We start from the raw sequence: 17,329 nt of genomic DNA on the forward strand, positions 1-17,329 counted from the left end.
GAGCAATTTGGAATTATGCCCAAAGGGTGATAAAGCTGTCCATACCCTTTGACCCAGCAATACCACTTTTGGGTCTTTTTCCCAAAGGGATCATGGAAACGGGAGAGGGACCCACATGTACAAAAATATTTATAGCTTCTCTTTATATGGTGGCAAGGAATGGGAAGTTGAGGGGATGGCCATCAATTGGGGAATGGCTGGACAAGTTGTGGTATATGAATGTAATGGAATACTATTGTGCTGTAAGAAACGATGAGCAGGAGGAGTTCAGAGAAACCTGGAGGGTCTTGCATGGGCTGATGATGAGTGAGATGAGAAGAACCAGAAGAACATTGTACACAGTATCATCAACATTGAGTGTTGATCTACTGTGATGGACTATATTCTTCTCACCAATGCAATGGTACAGCAGAGTTCCAGGGAACTCATGATAAAAGAGGATCTCCAAATCCAGGAAAAAAAAAAAAAAAACGAACTGTGGAGTATAGATGCTGAATGAACCATACTATTTCTTTTGTCTTTGGTGCTGTTGTTTTTCTATTTTGAGGTTTTTTGTCATTGCTCTGATTTTTCTCTTATAACATGACTAATGCAGAAATATGTTTAATGTTATTATGTTATATATATATATATATATATATATATATATATATATATATATATAAAACCTATATCAGATTACTTGCTGTCTAAAGGAAGGGGGAGGGAGGGGAGGGAGGGAAAAAATCTGCAATTGGAAAGCTTGTATAAACAAAAGTTGAGAACTATCTTTATATGTAACAGGAAAAAAATAAAATACTTTATTAAAACATTTTTAAAAATAAAGAAAAAAAATAAAGAAGGCAAGGCCAAAAAAAAAAAAAGAATTACTGCTGGGCAGCTAGGTGGCGCAGTGCATAAAGCACCAGCCTTGGATTCAGGATGTCCTGAGTTCAAATCCAATCTCAGACACTTGACACTTACAAGCTATGTGACTTTGGGCAAGTCACTTAACCCTCCTTGCCCTGACCCCTTCTCCCCGCCCCCCCAAAAAAAGATTTACTGCCTTACTGGAAAGACATGTATGAAATGATGTATAGTGAAGTGAGCAGAACCAAAAGGACATTGTGTACAGAGACAGCAATACTGTTTGATGAAGAACTATGAAAGACAACTATTCTCAACAATACAATGATCCAAGACAATCCCAAAGGACTGTTGATGAAACATACTATCCATCTCCAAAGAAAGAACTGATATTGATGGAACAGACTGAAGCATGCTATTTTTTACTTTCATTTCCCCCCCCCCTTTTAATCAAGTTTACTTGTACAAAATGACAAATACGGTAATGTTTTATATAATCATACATGGATAACATATATCTGATTGCTTACTACCTCAGGGAGGGTGGAGGGGAGGGAGGGAAGGAGGAATAAAAATGGCAACCCAAAAATTATAAATAAAAATGTCTATTACATTAAAAAAATTCCTGCCTTAAAGGAAGTGCCTCAAGTCTGAGAGACTTTTAGCCAGAAAGTAACTACAAAATATGACTGACAGCTCCCAGATTATTTTCTTAATCATACTTTTATTTCTATGAAGGAAGCCTTCCTTACATACTCAGCATGTATAAAATGCGTATCAGTGCCGAATGGCCAAGGGAACTATTGAAAGAAAATGTGGACAACAAGGTATTTCTGTAGCTGCTCTATTTAGTGGGGAGGAAACACACACACACACACACACACACACACACACACACACACACACACACACACACTCTCTCTCTCTCTCTCTCTCTCTCTCTCTCTCTCTCTCTCTCTCACAAGCCAACTGTATTCTGCTCCAGTTGAAACAAGTGCCTTATTTCCCCATCTTTGCTCTAGAAAGCCTGGAACCCAACAGAGGAGAGGTTAGGATGATGGTGGGGAAGAGGACGCAGCACCCACAGCAAGTAACTCAACCAGCCTGGAGAGGAAAGCCTTTCTGGGGTAGAAATATGTCTGCTTTCACTTAAAGAAGAAGCTCCCTCTTCGAAGAGACAGTTGTTGCCAATGGCTTTTCTCTCTTATGGAAGCAACTACCATTTACAAGACATTTTATTATAATGATTATTCTTATTATTGACATCTTTTCCCTCTGCCCAAATAAAAACAAAACAAAACAAAAACTTCTGTGTATGCAAGTTGGCCCCTTCTGTAAGCCCTCTCAGAAGGAGCTGGTTTGTGTTAGAACACCATGAAGGGGTATGTTTAAGATGGGGCGGGGGGCACAAGGAACTCCCTTAGAGGCCTTCAAGGCAATGGATTTGGGGCTAAAATAGGACGGAGACGAAGGCCCAGGTCCTACATGTGGCTTTTGTCACCTGCTAAACCTCATGACCTGTAAGGTTCCAGTCCAAACAGTAGGGAAGATGGAGCTTATAATTTTGAAAAGATCAAGAGAAGATGAGTGGAGGGAGTTGAAAGGGGGCTCTCCCTCTGGATCAGTCTGAAAAGTTACACAATGATTTTTCTTTCTCCATCTTCCCCTCCATTCTCTTTCTTTCTGCTCATTCATCCTCTTTCCTCTCAGCCTTCAATTTGGAGTTCCACCTTCCTTGTTTTTTTTTTTTTTTTTTGTGTTTTTTTTTTAGTAAGGCAATTGGGGTTAAGTGACTTGCCCAGGGTCACACAGCTAGTAAGTGTTAAGTGTCTGAGGCTGGATTTGAACTCAGGTCCTCCTGACTCCAGGGCCGGTTCTCTATCCACTGTGCCACCTAGCTGCCCCCACCTTCCTTGTTTTCTTATGGGGAGAATCCTAAATTTCTGGTGTGCTGATGATGTTTGAAGAGTGCTGCCATAATGAGGAGACTTGTCCATAGCCCTGGGTGTCCACTACTGAATGATTTTTGGCTCCTATTTTAAATACTGATAAATCCTGGATATAGGTAAATATTGAAACATTAATCAAAGAGATATCATAGTTTTTTAAAAAGATTTTTCCATGCCCAATCCTCTTTCCACATAGCTGTAAGGGAACTTACAGAACCCTCTGGTCTAGCCTCCTCATTTTAAAGATGGAGAAACCCCCTCCATAGTGGCCAAAGCTCTTCATGATACCCCTACTCTGGGAGAGATATTCTACTGGGCCCTGGGGAGGCCTTGGGGCACAGATGACCTGTGTGGCGATTTAAGAGTGAGTACTTGTGGAAATGTGTTGCATGACTACATATATATATAACATATTGAATTGTTCAAGTTCTTAAGGGGGGAGGGAGGAAGGAAGCGAATTTGGAACACAAAGCTTTCAAAATCAATGTTAAAATTTGTTTTTACATGTAATTTGGAAAAATGAAATTCTAAATAAATAAAAATTTAAGAGTGAGTACTTGAAATGGACCTCACTGCAGGATTCCACTGATTTTTGTTTCCATGATAACAGTCTGGGGACCAGGGACTCTGGTCTTCCCCACTGCTGCCCTTCTCTTTCCACAGTAGACACCCTTCCAGGACCAAAGACCCTCCTGAGATCACTTCCTCCACCCCACCTTTTGCCTAAGACTCAGAGAATGACAATCAAATCTTTCTTTTCATTGCTTCCCTGAAGGTCATAACAATAGTGACAATCTCCCTCACTGTACCTCTGCTTAAAATCCTTGTGTCTGGTCCTAGACTGGATCTTCTCTGCAATAGATATCAGGGTTTCCTAGGGTTTCTTAGAGGTTAAAGGACTTGCCAAGGGCTATATAGACAGTTTGCTTAAGAAGCCAGACTTTAACCTTTCTAACTTTAAGGACAGCTGAGTATCCACACTTGAAAACAACACTTTTATCCTCCCAATTCCCCTCAGAAATCTTCAAAGATTCTTTACTACTTACAGAAAAAAAGTTTGGGTCTTCAGGCCTTCATTAAACCTCTTGCCTAGAGGTATTGGGATATACTCCTAATTGTTTTATTTTCCCTTTCTAAACCTTTTAAGTGGTATAGTGTATCCACTATTGGACTTGGAGTCAGGAAGACATGAATTCAAATTCTGCTTTGTACACTTATCAGCCATGTACGTTTGGACCAATCACTTAATCTTTTAATTTCTGTTTCCTCATCTATGAAATGGGGAATAATCATAGTATCTAACTCAGAGGGTTGTTGTAGGGTCCAAATCATATTATGTAAAATACTTTAGAAAACTTAAAGCACTATACATGTATATGTTTGGGGTGTGTGTGTATGTATACACACATATATGTGTGTAAATGCATACGTACATAGATATGCTGTTTATTGTCTTTAATCATGTCTTCATGACCTCATTTGGGTTTTCTTGGCAAAGATACTGGAGTGGTTTGTCATCTCCTACTCCAGCTCATTTAATAGATGAGGCAAACACTGAGGCAAACAGGGTTAAGTGACTTGCCCTGGGTCACACAACTAGAAAGTTTCTGAGGCCATATTTGAACTCATGAAGATGAGTTTTCTTGATTCTAAGCTCAGTGCTCTATCCATTGTGCCACCTGGCTGTGTGTATGTGTGTGTGTATGCGTGCATGTGTATATGTATATATGTGTATACAAATAGGTATATATGTATGTGTGTGTGTGTATAAATGTATATACACATATTGTATATACACATACATATACACACAATATATATGTGCCATATACACACATACATGAATATATGTATGTCAGTGATTATTAATACAAAGCTACCTAAGTTACTTTCTGGAGCAATATATTACAGTGATTCCAGGATTCTTTACTTAGACTTTTTTCGTTGTGGCCATAAACTCCGAAGCCCATTGAATCTAGCATTTAAGGCCCTTCACAATCTGGCTCCACCATTCCTTCTCAACCTTTTCTCCTAATCATATGGGAGTGGCCATTTCTGCTCACTCCCACCATAGTGATTTTTCCCTCCTCTGAAGATGGACAGAGGGTTTTATTATTCCTTTCGCACTTAATCATCAGCTGGCTTGTGAAATCTCCTGTTTTATCATCTATTCTTAATATTGCTTCAATTCTTATATTGGTTATTTAACTTTTCATAGGTCTATGTCTTGTCGCCCCAGGAATAATAATAGTTCACTATTCCAAAGTGATTTAAGATTCTACAAAACACTTTCCTTAGAACAGCCTATTTTAGCCACATTTTACACAGGAGGAAACCAAAGCTCAGAAGAAGATCTACTGACTTGTCCAAGGTGCCATAACTAGAAGGAGGCAGAACCAAGATATTTCCACTACTCTCAGCTAATTAAAAAGATTATAAACACTTCAAGGGAAGGATCACCTGTTCTTGAATATTTCCCCACTGCCAAAAATGTCATCCTTACCCTCCACTCTCTTGTACTCCTGGTTCCTCCTGATGCCTAGAGGGATCATTGTTCCTTAGACAGCTCTTCAACACAGTTCCCACATACCATGACCCCAGCAGTCCTGCCTGAGCTAGGTTGATATACCTTGGGTTCTTTCAACTGAACATAGAATTTTAGAGTGGGATGGGATTTTGAAATAATTTAATCCAAACCCTTCACTATATACACATAAGGTTACAAGCTATTCACTTTATACATGTGGCTTAGAGGGAGGATGAACAATTTGCTCAATGTCACACAGCTTTGTTAAATGGAAGAGCTGGCTCTTCTTACTTGAATCCAATATTCTTTCTACTACTATTTCACCTCCCCAGGTGCTCACTAAATTTTGTTTAATAAATGAATGGCTGAATAAATAAATAACGTGGGACTGGTTATTGACTGTAACACTAAGTACTGTCTTGATAGTCCACCTTCCTACCAACCCACACCTTCCAACCAACACCAACAGGCAAGAACTAATAATTCTGACTTCACCATTGGTCAACCTCCAAGAATTCCTAAGTGAGATTAGGCAAGATTGATTCCTTTCCAGAGGAAATAAAAATAGACTTGACTGGAACTTCTAGACCTCTGACTATTTGCAACATAGGAATCATCCTTGATTCTTCTCTCTTTTACCTCCCTTCCCCAATGCAATCTATATCCAGGTCCTGACAATTTTACCTTCATAAAATCTCTTGTATATGCCCCCTTTTCTCTTTCTGACACTACTACCACTCTGGTGAAGGGCCTCATTACCTAAGGCCTTGACTATTGAAATAACTTTCTGAATGGTCTCTCTGCCTCAAATCTCTCCATTCAACTATTAAAGTCATCTTCTAAATGTGCTAGTCTAACCCTTTCACTCCCCCCCCCCCACATTTCAATAAACAGTTTTTAAAATTTACATCAACTGTTTGGCTTTTGAATTCCTTTGTAACCTGGGCCCTTCCTCTTTTTCCAGTGTTCTTACAACTTTGTCCCCTCCATATTCTCTATAATCCATGAGACTTGACTCCTAGCTGTTCCTTACATAAAATACCCCACCTTTCAACTGTATTTTTGCAAGCTGTCTCTTGTGTCTAGAGTTCTTTCTCTACTCAACTCCACCTTCTGGCTTCCCTATTCTTTCTTCCATTGTCAACTAAGCTTCCACCTTCTGAAGGAAGCCTTTGTCAGAACCTGCTTAATGCCAGTGCTTTCCATCTGAAATTATTTCAGATACATCCTGTGTTTGGATTATTTGTGCTTAGGTGTTTAAACGTAATGGGCCCAATTACACTATGAGCTCCTTGAGGGCTAGGGCTGACTTTGCCCTTTTATTTGTATTCCTAGAGATTAGCACAAGGCCTGGGACATAGTAGATACTTAATTAATGCTTTTTGAGTTGATTTGACTTATAAATTCAAATCCCAGAAAAGAAGATTCCCATCCAGTAACAAAAAAGGCAGCTAGGTGGTGTAGTGGATGGAGCATTCTCCCTGGAATCAGGAAGTCTCATCTTCCTCTGTTCCAATCTGGCCTCAGACACTTACTAGCTGTGTGATCTTAGGCAAATCACTTTACCCTGTTTGCCTCAATTCCCTTATCTGTAAAATGAACTGGAGAAAGAAATGGCAAACTACTCTAGCATCTTTTCCAAGAAAGTCCCAAATAGTGTCATGAAGAGTCCAACATGACTGAAACAACTCACTACCACCAATCCAGATACAATTATTTTCTCCATTTTCAGTATGCTAAGCACCGGCCCTGGAGTCAGGAAGACCTGAATTCAAATCCGGCCTCAGACACTTGACACGTACTAGCTGTGTGACCCTGTGCAAGTCACTTAACCCCAATTTCCTCATTAGAAAAAAAAAGGAAAAAAGGATAATGCAGAACAAAAATGAGAAGAAGGCCAGTATTCCTATTGGCTTAGAAATTATTACACATACTACTTAGGAGTTTGGAATTAAATGCAATCAGGGATAATATGGAACTAGCATTGGAGCATGTGACTCAAGACAGGGAATTCCTTGGAGACTGATCAATCACTACAATTACAAATGACCTGGGCTAACTGATGCCACCTGTTGTAGCTACTTCTTTTTTCTGGCAGGAAGCTAGGTGGTACAGTAGGGTAAAATGCCAGGCCTGGAATCAGGAAGACAAGTTCAAATCCAGGCTCAGATACTAACTGTGTGACCCTGGGCAAGTCACTTGACCCTTGTCTGCCTCAGTTACCCCCACTCTAAAATGAGAGATAATAATAACACCAACCTTGTGGGGTTGTGAAGATAACACAATATATTTGTTAAGTGTTTAGCTTAGCACCTAAAAGTTTATTTCCTTCCTTCCTCTGTGGCTGAAACAATAATAGAGGTCAGCAGCAAAGTGAATGTGGGTCAGTCAATTCTGATTCCTTTGATTTTAAATTTGCAGGATACCCCTTGAATGGACAAATTTGCTGTATACCCCAGAGTCGAGCATTCTGGGACCCCAGGGGGAAGTTATGTGGCTGATGGGTCAGAGAAAACAAAACTGCCTATCCTTTCTCTGCTATCTCTACTAAATAATTCAACCTTTGGGATGAGTGTACCAAACAATTATTTTCCCAAGTCTGGAAAAAAATCTAGCCTCTCAAGACCAATATGCTGAGTCTTTTCGCAATGTTGTAGAATACATTTCCAGTATTACATATTCTATCTCTGCTATCTTTCCTACTTGAGACATGTTCTAAAATATATGATGGGGCATATAGATGATGATGAAAGACAATGAATTGGTTGAGAATAGCAATAACTACCATGTTTGTGGTGCTTTATGGTTTGCAAAGTACTTTACATATATTATCTGATTTATTCCTCACAAAACTATGTAATTGGTGCTTTGGTTATCCTTATTTTATAGACTGGGAAATCCTGGCTGATAGAGGTTAAGTAACTTGCCCAGGGTCATACAGCTAGGAAATGGTTAAGGTAGAGTGTGAACTTGGGCCTTCCTGATTCTAGGCCCAACACTCAAGTAGTGTTGCCGACCTATTGGGAAGAGGAGAAGAGGCTTCCTATCCAAGAAAGGCTTTCCCTAATTTCTGTGCTCATCTACTTTGTGCACTATGTCGACTTCTACTCTCTTGACTGATTACTACTGGACTATGATTTTCTATCTAATCACTCACCAATGTTGACAGTGTACACAGGGGCCTTTGATTGCTTCCTTAGGTTTGACCTTCTGCTCTGTGTCTGATTATCTTTTGTCATTTAGGAATGTCAGCTCAGCTTAACCCTGATGTCTATTTTTGGTTTCTAGCCATGACAAGACTATTCCTGACCTAGAGAATAGTATTTTCCAACTGCCCATGGTTCATTCTGATTTAAAGGATCTTAACTAAACAAACAGGTTTAGTAAAATTTGAACTAGTTTGTGAATTTTCTAATTGTCCTTACCTTTTATAGACAGGGGTTCATTAACTATCATAAAAATACACAGGGAACTTTTAAAATTTTGGTTGGAATCTAAGAAACATATCATGACATGGACAAGTCAAGTCCTGTAAAATAGTGGAATAAGCCCTATACTTGGGAGTCCAAAGGCTTAGTTTAGAATGCTGGTTTCCCTTTTTGCTGACCACATCAGCTAGGGCAAGTCACTTAATTTTATTGATCTTCAGTGCTCATCTGTATAATGGGAGCATTTGCTCCATTTATCTCACAAGGAATAGGCAAAATTGATGAGAAAAGCCCTTTATAAACTGTTGTTGTTTGTCCTATGTTCTCTAAGAATGACACTGGAGTGATGTCATGACTTACAATGAAATGGATTTAACGGAGGGAGGGACGTGCAAAATCACCAATTTCACTCTCTTCTTCAGAGTCATCTGGGTCCAGTTGCAAGATATAGATCAGAATGATTGGAGATGGCCCTAGATGTTTTAAGGCAATTGGGGCTTAGTGACTTGCCCGGGGTCACATAGCTAGTAAGTATCTGAGGTAAGATCTGAGGTCCTTCCAACTTCAATGCAATTGCTCTATCCACTTTGCCACCTAACTGCCCTTATAAACTATAGTGCTCTATGAATGTGATTAATTATTATTAGGGACATAAGGCACACACAAATATACACATATGTATATATTTGTATACATGTGTATATATGTACATATACATATATAGCTATGTGCAACTATGTGTATATATCTTTGTGTCTATATATGTGTATATGCATACATACACATATGCACAGTGCATGTGTATACAACAGTTCGTAAATCAAATACTGGTAAAAAGACTACAATAGAGAAAGAGTAGGCCCCGGCACTAGGAAGATGTGGGCGCTTCTGACACCTAATGGCTGTATGACTGTGAGTGACTCATTTAAACTCTTAGTTACCCAAACACCTCTCTTGGTGTGTAAATTGGAGAGAAGGGACTGACTTGAGCTGGTAAAATAAATTCTCTGTATCTCCCTACACTAAGACATCACAGGTCCAAACCCATTCCTAAAGTTCTATTATGCATATCACAGCTCACATGTGAATAGTACTTTAAAATTAACACACAATTTCTTCACGATAATTCTCTAAAGTAGGTTATTAACAACACCTATTGTTATGCTGTTTTATAGATGAGTTAACTAAGACCCAGGGGCAGCTGGGTGGCATAGTGGATAGAATGCCAGATTTTAAGTCAGAAAAACATCTTCCTGAGTTCAAATCTGGCCTCAGACACTTATGATCCACCCTTTGTTCCTTGGCAAGTTACTTAACCTTATTTGCCTCAGTTTCCTTATCCATAAAATGAACTGGAGAAGGAAATGGTAAACCACTCCAGGATTCTCTGCCAAGAAAACCCCAAATAGGGTCGTGAAGAGTTAGGCATGACTGAAATGACTGAAGCAGTCTGAGGCCCACAAAAGTGACTTGGCCAAGGTCATACTACCATGAAGCCTTGGAGGTGAAATTTGAATGCTCATCTTCTGACTTCAAAGCTATCTTTTTCTACCATATTATATAGTCTTTTTAAGAGCTCTTTCCAGTAATTAATCTGTCTCTGCAATTAACTAGAGGTTTTTTTAAATTTCCTTTTGTTTTGACATTTAATTTTTATAAGAAAGAAGTAATGTCAAGATGGTATTCTGATATCAGGAACGTATTCAGAAGAGCAATGTCCAGGTTGTGTCCTTGGGTGTATATAGATTCATTCCAATCCTCTATATCTTCTGTAGCTAAGGTCCTCTAAAATGAGAATTGATGTTCAGGATGATAACCCCAAGGCAGAATCTCTAATCAGTAAACAAAGATTAAATTGTATTCTATGCAGTGTACTTACAGAGGATCAGAAAGTGGATTAATACATATTACACAGGTCTCACAAGCAGAGTTGAAAGGAAAAGGAGTTTACTGTTAACCCTTAGTCTGAGCTTTCCATGAGCCAGACTCTCACCTCCAGACAGCAGAATAAATCAAGGTATTTGGATCACAGTGTTTAGACATCTAGTCCAACCGTGTCATTTTATAATTACAGAAACTGAAGTTAAGAAATCTACAGTCAGGACTCAATCTCAGGTCTCTGTTTCATGGAGGATCTTTTTACTCTGAATGTCTTCCTGTGTTCCTCGCTGCCTTTGAGGGGGAAAATCCTTGATCCTGTCAGCCAGTGAATGACAACATCTACATTCATATTGAAATCTTCTAGTCCAGGTCCAGTGTTTTCTGCTATCCAGTGGTGGTGTTTGGCTTATTCTAAATTACCCATGCCTCAAACTGACCTCAGAGTTCCCTTCCAACTCTGAGATGCCAGGATTTGCCAAGCCTGTGAGGTCATGAGAAGAGGATAATGACCTGCCTCTTACCTTACTCCTCAGAGAATCTGTTTCAGCATCCCTTCTCTTTGTACTTTGAAGTCCTGTTGCTGCTAATTATCACCTCAGATTCTCACACGGGGAAGTGACTTGGACACTTATTATTTTGGCAGGGCGATGAGGGTTGAGTGACTTGCCCAGGGTCACATAGCTAGTAAGTGTCAAGTGTCTGAGGCCGGATTTGAACTCAGATCCTCCTGAATGCAGGGCTGGTGCTTTATCCACTGCGCCACCTAGCTGCCCCTGATGAGTATTTAGCAGGATTTTAACCCAAGTCATCTTTCTGACTCCAAATGCAGTACACTAAGTAGTAGAGGTACAACCATCCTTTCACTGCAGAAGTGGAAAACTTTGGGTGTGGAATATTTTATTTGCTCTCAGTTGCAGGTGCTGAATTGGTAGGTTTTGCTTAACTGCTCATTTGTGTTGGGGTCAAGTGGCAATTCATGTAAAAGTAAAGGGCATCAATTATACTTAGATAAAATAAAATTTAGTTATGTGGAGTAGGCCATGGATCTATAGTATGATTTGGAGTGGGAAAGGATATCAAAGGGCTACTCATCCAATTCCTTCACTTTACAGGTGAGTAAAGTGAGGCTTGGGGGCAGGTAGTTGGTGAAGTGAATACTGTACTGGAACTGGAGTCAGAAAGATAGGAGTTTGAATCTGGCTTCAGACTCATATGGACTGTGTGACCCTGGGCAAGTCACTTAATCCTTATTTGCCTCAGTTACTCATCTATTAAAATGGGGACACCCTGGAGAAGGAAATGGAAGAAAATGGCAAATGACTTCAGTATCTTTGCCAAGAAAACCTTGTGGACAAAGTCCATGGTGTCACATGGTGTTAGACCCAATTGAACAAAGTGAGACTCAAAAAGGTTATGTGATTTTCTTAAAGTCACACTTGTAAAACTAGAAGTCAAGCCTATATTTTCTGGCTCCAAATTCACAGTACTATTAAACCATAACACATTGATTCTGGTGGTCAGAATAGAAGAAAGGAAATTTTGAAAGATTCCAGGCTTCCTTTAAAAAAACATTAAAATTCCACTGTAGTCCACAGAGAAGGTCTGGGCCGTGGTTTGAGGCATTTGGTGACTTGGGTGAAGGGATGGATTAGGAAGGTGACCTTCATCCCCCCCACTCTGAATTTAAAATAAAGGCTTATAAAAATTCAGGTCTAATTCACAGAGTTCAAGTAGGCCACAGTTAGGCGACACATTCATGGAAAATGGGTCACTGACACAATGTGCTTATTTCCATCCTTTCTTTTGAGTACAGCCAACCTGCCAAAGAATTGAGCAGTGTTGTGTGAGTCACTGTTTATAAGTCACATCACACTCTTTTGGAGAGCCAGTGAAATGAGCCCTCGTCTTTACCTTTGGTCACTTCCCATCACCATAGCCTAAGGAGGATTCTGGTCCAGGCAGTCAAACACAGCATCAGCAGTCTTGCTACTCATTTCCAGATGCCTGACCTGCCCATAACCTTTAGATGGATTCAGAGTCCTATTAATAGCATTTCCCTGATTTCTATTCCCAGATCTATCATTTGTTGGCCATGTGATCTTATACAAGTTATTTAATCTTCTTGAGCTTCAAGTATCTTATCTACTAAATGAGGAGATTGAACTAGATGATCTCCAAGGTTTCTTCCAACTGAAAAAATCTATAATGCGTTTGTTCTTTATGTTCAAATAAAAGGTTAAGATTTGGAGTGGGGACATGGACAGAGTATCTATCATTTTAAGTCTTTATGTTTGTTTGTTTTTGTACTTGATTAGATATTTAGTTCAAAGCCCAGGACTGAGAACATACATCTTAAAGAAATTGTTTAAAATGAATGAATGGGGGCAGCTAGGTGGCACAGTGGATAGAGTACTGGCCCTGGAGTCAGGAGGACCTGAGTTCAAATCCAGCCTCAGACACTTAACATGTACTGAGTGATCCTGGGCAAGTCACTTAACCCTGATTGCCTTACTAAAAAATGAATGAATAAATAAGTAAATGAGTAGCCGATGACTTGTACTATTATTATTGTTTCCTTATGGGTTAGCAGGCTGCTAGTTCCTAATCTAATGTCATATGGAAAGAGAAGAAGGAATGCCTTGGGTCACTGTAGGTACCCTAGTAGCAAACACAAAATTAAAAAAAAAAATAAAATAAGAAGGAAATTTTTGGAAACTGTCAGCCAGACTGATTTGAATTAAAGTAAATTACACAGCTGCTTATAAATGCTATTCACCCTTATCCCTCCTTCCAGAAATTGTTGAACAGTTGCCAGAGGGAGAAGGAGAGGGAAAGGGAAAAATATAGATAGACAGACAGAAACGCAATCAGGGGTAGAGACAGAGATAGACAAAGAGACAGAAACAGAGAAATAGAGAGAGCTACACATAGAGACAGACACAGAGTCAGATATACAGAGACAAATAAAGAAAAGGCTCAGTCAGAAACCATTTCAAATCAATTGTGATCTCAACATCTAATTGTTGTTGTTTGCCCTTCATTTTCGAAGAGGACCATGACAGATGTCATAACTTGCAATGAATTGGATTTAAGTGAGGGAGGGCTATGCAAGGTTACCAACCTCACTCTTTCCTCCAGAGCTATCTGGGTCCAGAAGCAAGATATACATCAGGACAACAGGAAATGGCCTTGGATGTTGAAGGCAATTGGGGTTAAGTGACTTGCCTAGGGTCATACAGCTACTAAGTGTCTAAGGTGAGATTTAAACTCAGGTCTCCATGACTCCAGGGCCCTTGCTTTATCCACTGCGTTGCCTAAACCTTTTCAAAATGAACCAAGAAAATGGGGCTAGATGAAGAATATAACCAGAGACTTCAGCGAACACAAACCTAGGTTCAGGTCTTGGTTCTGTCTGTGTGGCCTAGACCTCAGTTTCTTCCTCTGAAAAGACAAGAAGGTTAGACTAGGGGTCTTCAAAGATCCCATTTAGTTTGAATGGCCTGTATAGGTTCTTGAGTGCTCATGGTTTGTGGATTAGCTCAGAGAAGCCAGGAAATCAGTGTCCTAGGGAAGGGGGAATGATTTATAGATCACCCTAGTCATCAGCAACCAAATGGACCCTTTTGCTTTACATTAATCATTTTAAAAAAATATTTTGGCTAGGTTAAGGAAAACATTGTATGCTCCAGTTATCTGTGTTTCTGACTTATTTCCCCAATACATTGGAATGATAATCACAGAATGTCAGAGTTGAGAGTCGAGAAGGAATTTTCTGACCATTTAGTTTAACCCACATTACCCCAACGTGACCAAGACAGTCATCCAGCCTCTGCTACAAGACCTTCAACAAGGCCTCCTACAGATTATCTCCCCTGGCAGGCCCACTCCACTTTGGATTAGCCCTAATTGAAAGGGAATCTCACTTTACTGTGGAACTTACATTTATATCTGTGTTTCTAGCTCCTATCTCATGCCTATCAGGGCAAATTTAGACTCTTTTTGCTTCAGGAATTTGCATGTCATCCTTGTGCAGGGGCCATGCTAATCTTCTCTGTATCATCTTAATTGAAGTTTATGTGCTGCTGAAGCGAGCACAAATTTAGACTCTTTTCAATGTTATTGTTATTATTCAGTCATATCTGACTCTGTGACCCCATTTGGGGTTTTCTTGGCAAAGATACCGGAATGGTTTGCCATGTCCTTCTCCAGTTCATTTGACATATGAGGAAACTGAGGCAAACTGGGTTATGTGATCTGCCCAGGACCATACAGCTAATAAGTGTCTGAGGTTTGATTTGAACTCAGGTCTTCCTAAGTCACAGTGCTCTATCCACTGTGACACGTAATTGCCTGTATCTATATTACAATTCTTCAAATATTTAAAGATTATTATCATTCTCCAAGTTTTTTCTTCTCCAGGCTTAATATCCTCATTTTCTTTAACTCATCCAGGAGGACTTTTACTGATCTACTTGTCATCTGGACATTCTCAGGGTTTATAAAAAAGATTTCTTTTCTTTATGTTTAACATGATTGTACATATATGATCTATATCAGACTGCTTGTGGAGAATAGAGGAAAGGAGGAAGGGAGAAAAATTTAGCACTCAGAATCTTATAAAAATTAATGCTGAAAACTATCTTTACATGTAACTAGAAAAAAGAAAACACTATTAAGACTGAAAAAAGGAGGCAGCTAGGTGGTGCAGTGGATAAAGCACCGGCCCTGGATTCAGGAGGACCTGAGTTCAAATTCGGACTCAGACACTTGACAATTACTAGCTGTGTGACCTTGGGCAAGTCACTTAACCCTCATTGCCCCACAAATAAAACAAAACAAAACAAAAAAACCAAAACCCAATCCCCCCAAAGAAAAGACTGAAAAAGATTTATTTTCTTTCTTTTCCTTCATTCCTTCATTCCTTCTGTTTGTTATTTTTGAATTCCCAGCTGTCTCCTTCTCTCCCTCCCAATCTCGCACCAGAGAAAGCCAATGTTTGGCACAAATGTATATGTAAAACCAGACAATATATAGTCCCACATATCAGTTCTTTCTTTGGAGGTGGATAGCATCTTCCTTTGTAGTTGATTTGAAGAGTCCCATAATTGAGAATAACTGAGTCAATCACATTTACTCTTCAAATAATATTGCCGCTACAGTCTGCAACATTCTCTTGGTTCTGCTCATTTCATTCTTAATCATTTCATGAAAATCTTTCCATGTTTTCCTAAAACCAACCTGCTCATCATTTCTTATAGCATAGTAGTCTTCCATCAGAACCATATACGACTTCTTCAGCCATCCCCCAGTTGATGAGCACCCCCTCAATTTCTGGTTCTTTGCTACTACTAAGAGAGCTGTTAGAAATATTTTAGAATATATAGGTTCTTTCCCTTTCTTCCCTGTGATAGTGATATTGTGGTATCCAAGGGTATTCCCAGTTTTATAATTCTTTGGGTATAATTTCAGATTGTTTTCCAAAATGGTTGGATCAGCTCACATATCCACCTACAGTCTATTAGTATCCTAATTTTCCATATTCCCTCCAACATTTGTCATTTTCCCCTTCTATCATTTTAGCCAATATGATGGGTAGGAGACGGTATCTGAAAGTTGTTTTAATTTGTATTTCTCTAATCAGTAATGATTTAGAGCATTTTTATATGATATATAACTTTTATATGATATATAACTTTTTTTTTGGTGGGGCAATTGGAGTTAAGTGACTTGCCCAGGGTCACATAGCTAGTAAGTGTTAAGTGTCTGAGGTCGGATTTGAACTCAGATACTCCTGAATCCAGGGCCAATGCTCTATCCATTGCACCACCTAGCTGTGCCCCCCAAAACCTTTTTAATTTAATGTAATCAAAGTTATCCATTTTTACATCTCACAATACCTTCTGTCTCATGTTTATTATAAATTCTACTCTTATCCTTAAGTCTGATAAGTAATAAGTTCTATGCTCTTTTAATTAATTTATCCCTGGTTTTTTCGATGTCCTTCCTAAATGATAGTACACAGGAATGAGATGTGGTCCAACTAGAGTACTATAGAGAGGGATTGTATCTTGCCTAATCCTAGACAGGGAAACTAGATGGCACAGCGGATAGAGTGCTGGGACTAGAGTCAGGAACACTTATCTCCTGAGTTCAAATCCAGCCTCAGACACTTAGTAGCTTTGTGATCCTAGGCAAGTAAGTCACTTAACCCTGTTTACCTCAGTTCCTCATCCAGAAAATGAGCCATAGAAGGAAATGACAAACTTCCACTATCTTTGACATGAAAATCCCCAAAGGGATTACAAAGAAATAGAAATGACTGAAAAATGACTGAACAACTCCCAGACATTATGGTTCTCTTAATATAGACTGATGTCACATTGGCTAGCAATTATAGAACTCTTTTAAGGTTTATCAAATGCTCATTTCACAATAGTTCTGTGACACATTTCATATATATTGTCTATATTTTCTAATTGAGGAAAATAAGGCTTGGAATAGTTAAATGACTTGTCTAAGTTAATGATGATGATAATCATAGTAGATAGCATTTATATTGGAAGGGCTAAAATTCTAGCTATACCATCTAAAATATCTAATGAGTGGTTGCCAATAAATTATAAGCTTTAGCAAGAGTTAGACTTTTAAGCATTTATTAAGGAGAATAAGAATTTGGTAAAGAGAGAGAGAGAAAGGCC

General features: G+C 39.1%; 1 non-coding gene across 1 annotated transcript; it reads right to left on the minus strand.

Moving 5' to 3' along the window:
- Positions 1 to 14,619: 14,619 nt before the first annotated feature.
- Positions 14,620 to 14,726, minus strand: LOC122752204. The gene has a single exon (XR_006355994.1). It is a non-coding gene; the product is annotated as a U6 spliceosomal RNA (small nuclear RNA).
- Between the last annotated feature and the right edge of the window lie 2,603 nt (positions 14,727 to 17,329).

The sequence above is a fragment of the Dromiciops gliroides genome, chromosome 3, assembly GCF_019393635.1.
Source record: "Dromiciops gliroides isolate mDroGli1 chromosome 3, mDroGli1.pri, whole genome shotgun sequence".
In the NCBI taxonomy this organism is placed as follows: domain Eukaryota; kingdom Metazoa; phylum Chordata; class Mammalia; order Microbiotheria; family Microbiotheriidae; genus Dromiciops; species Dromiciops gliroides.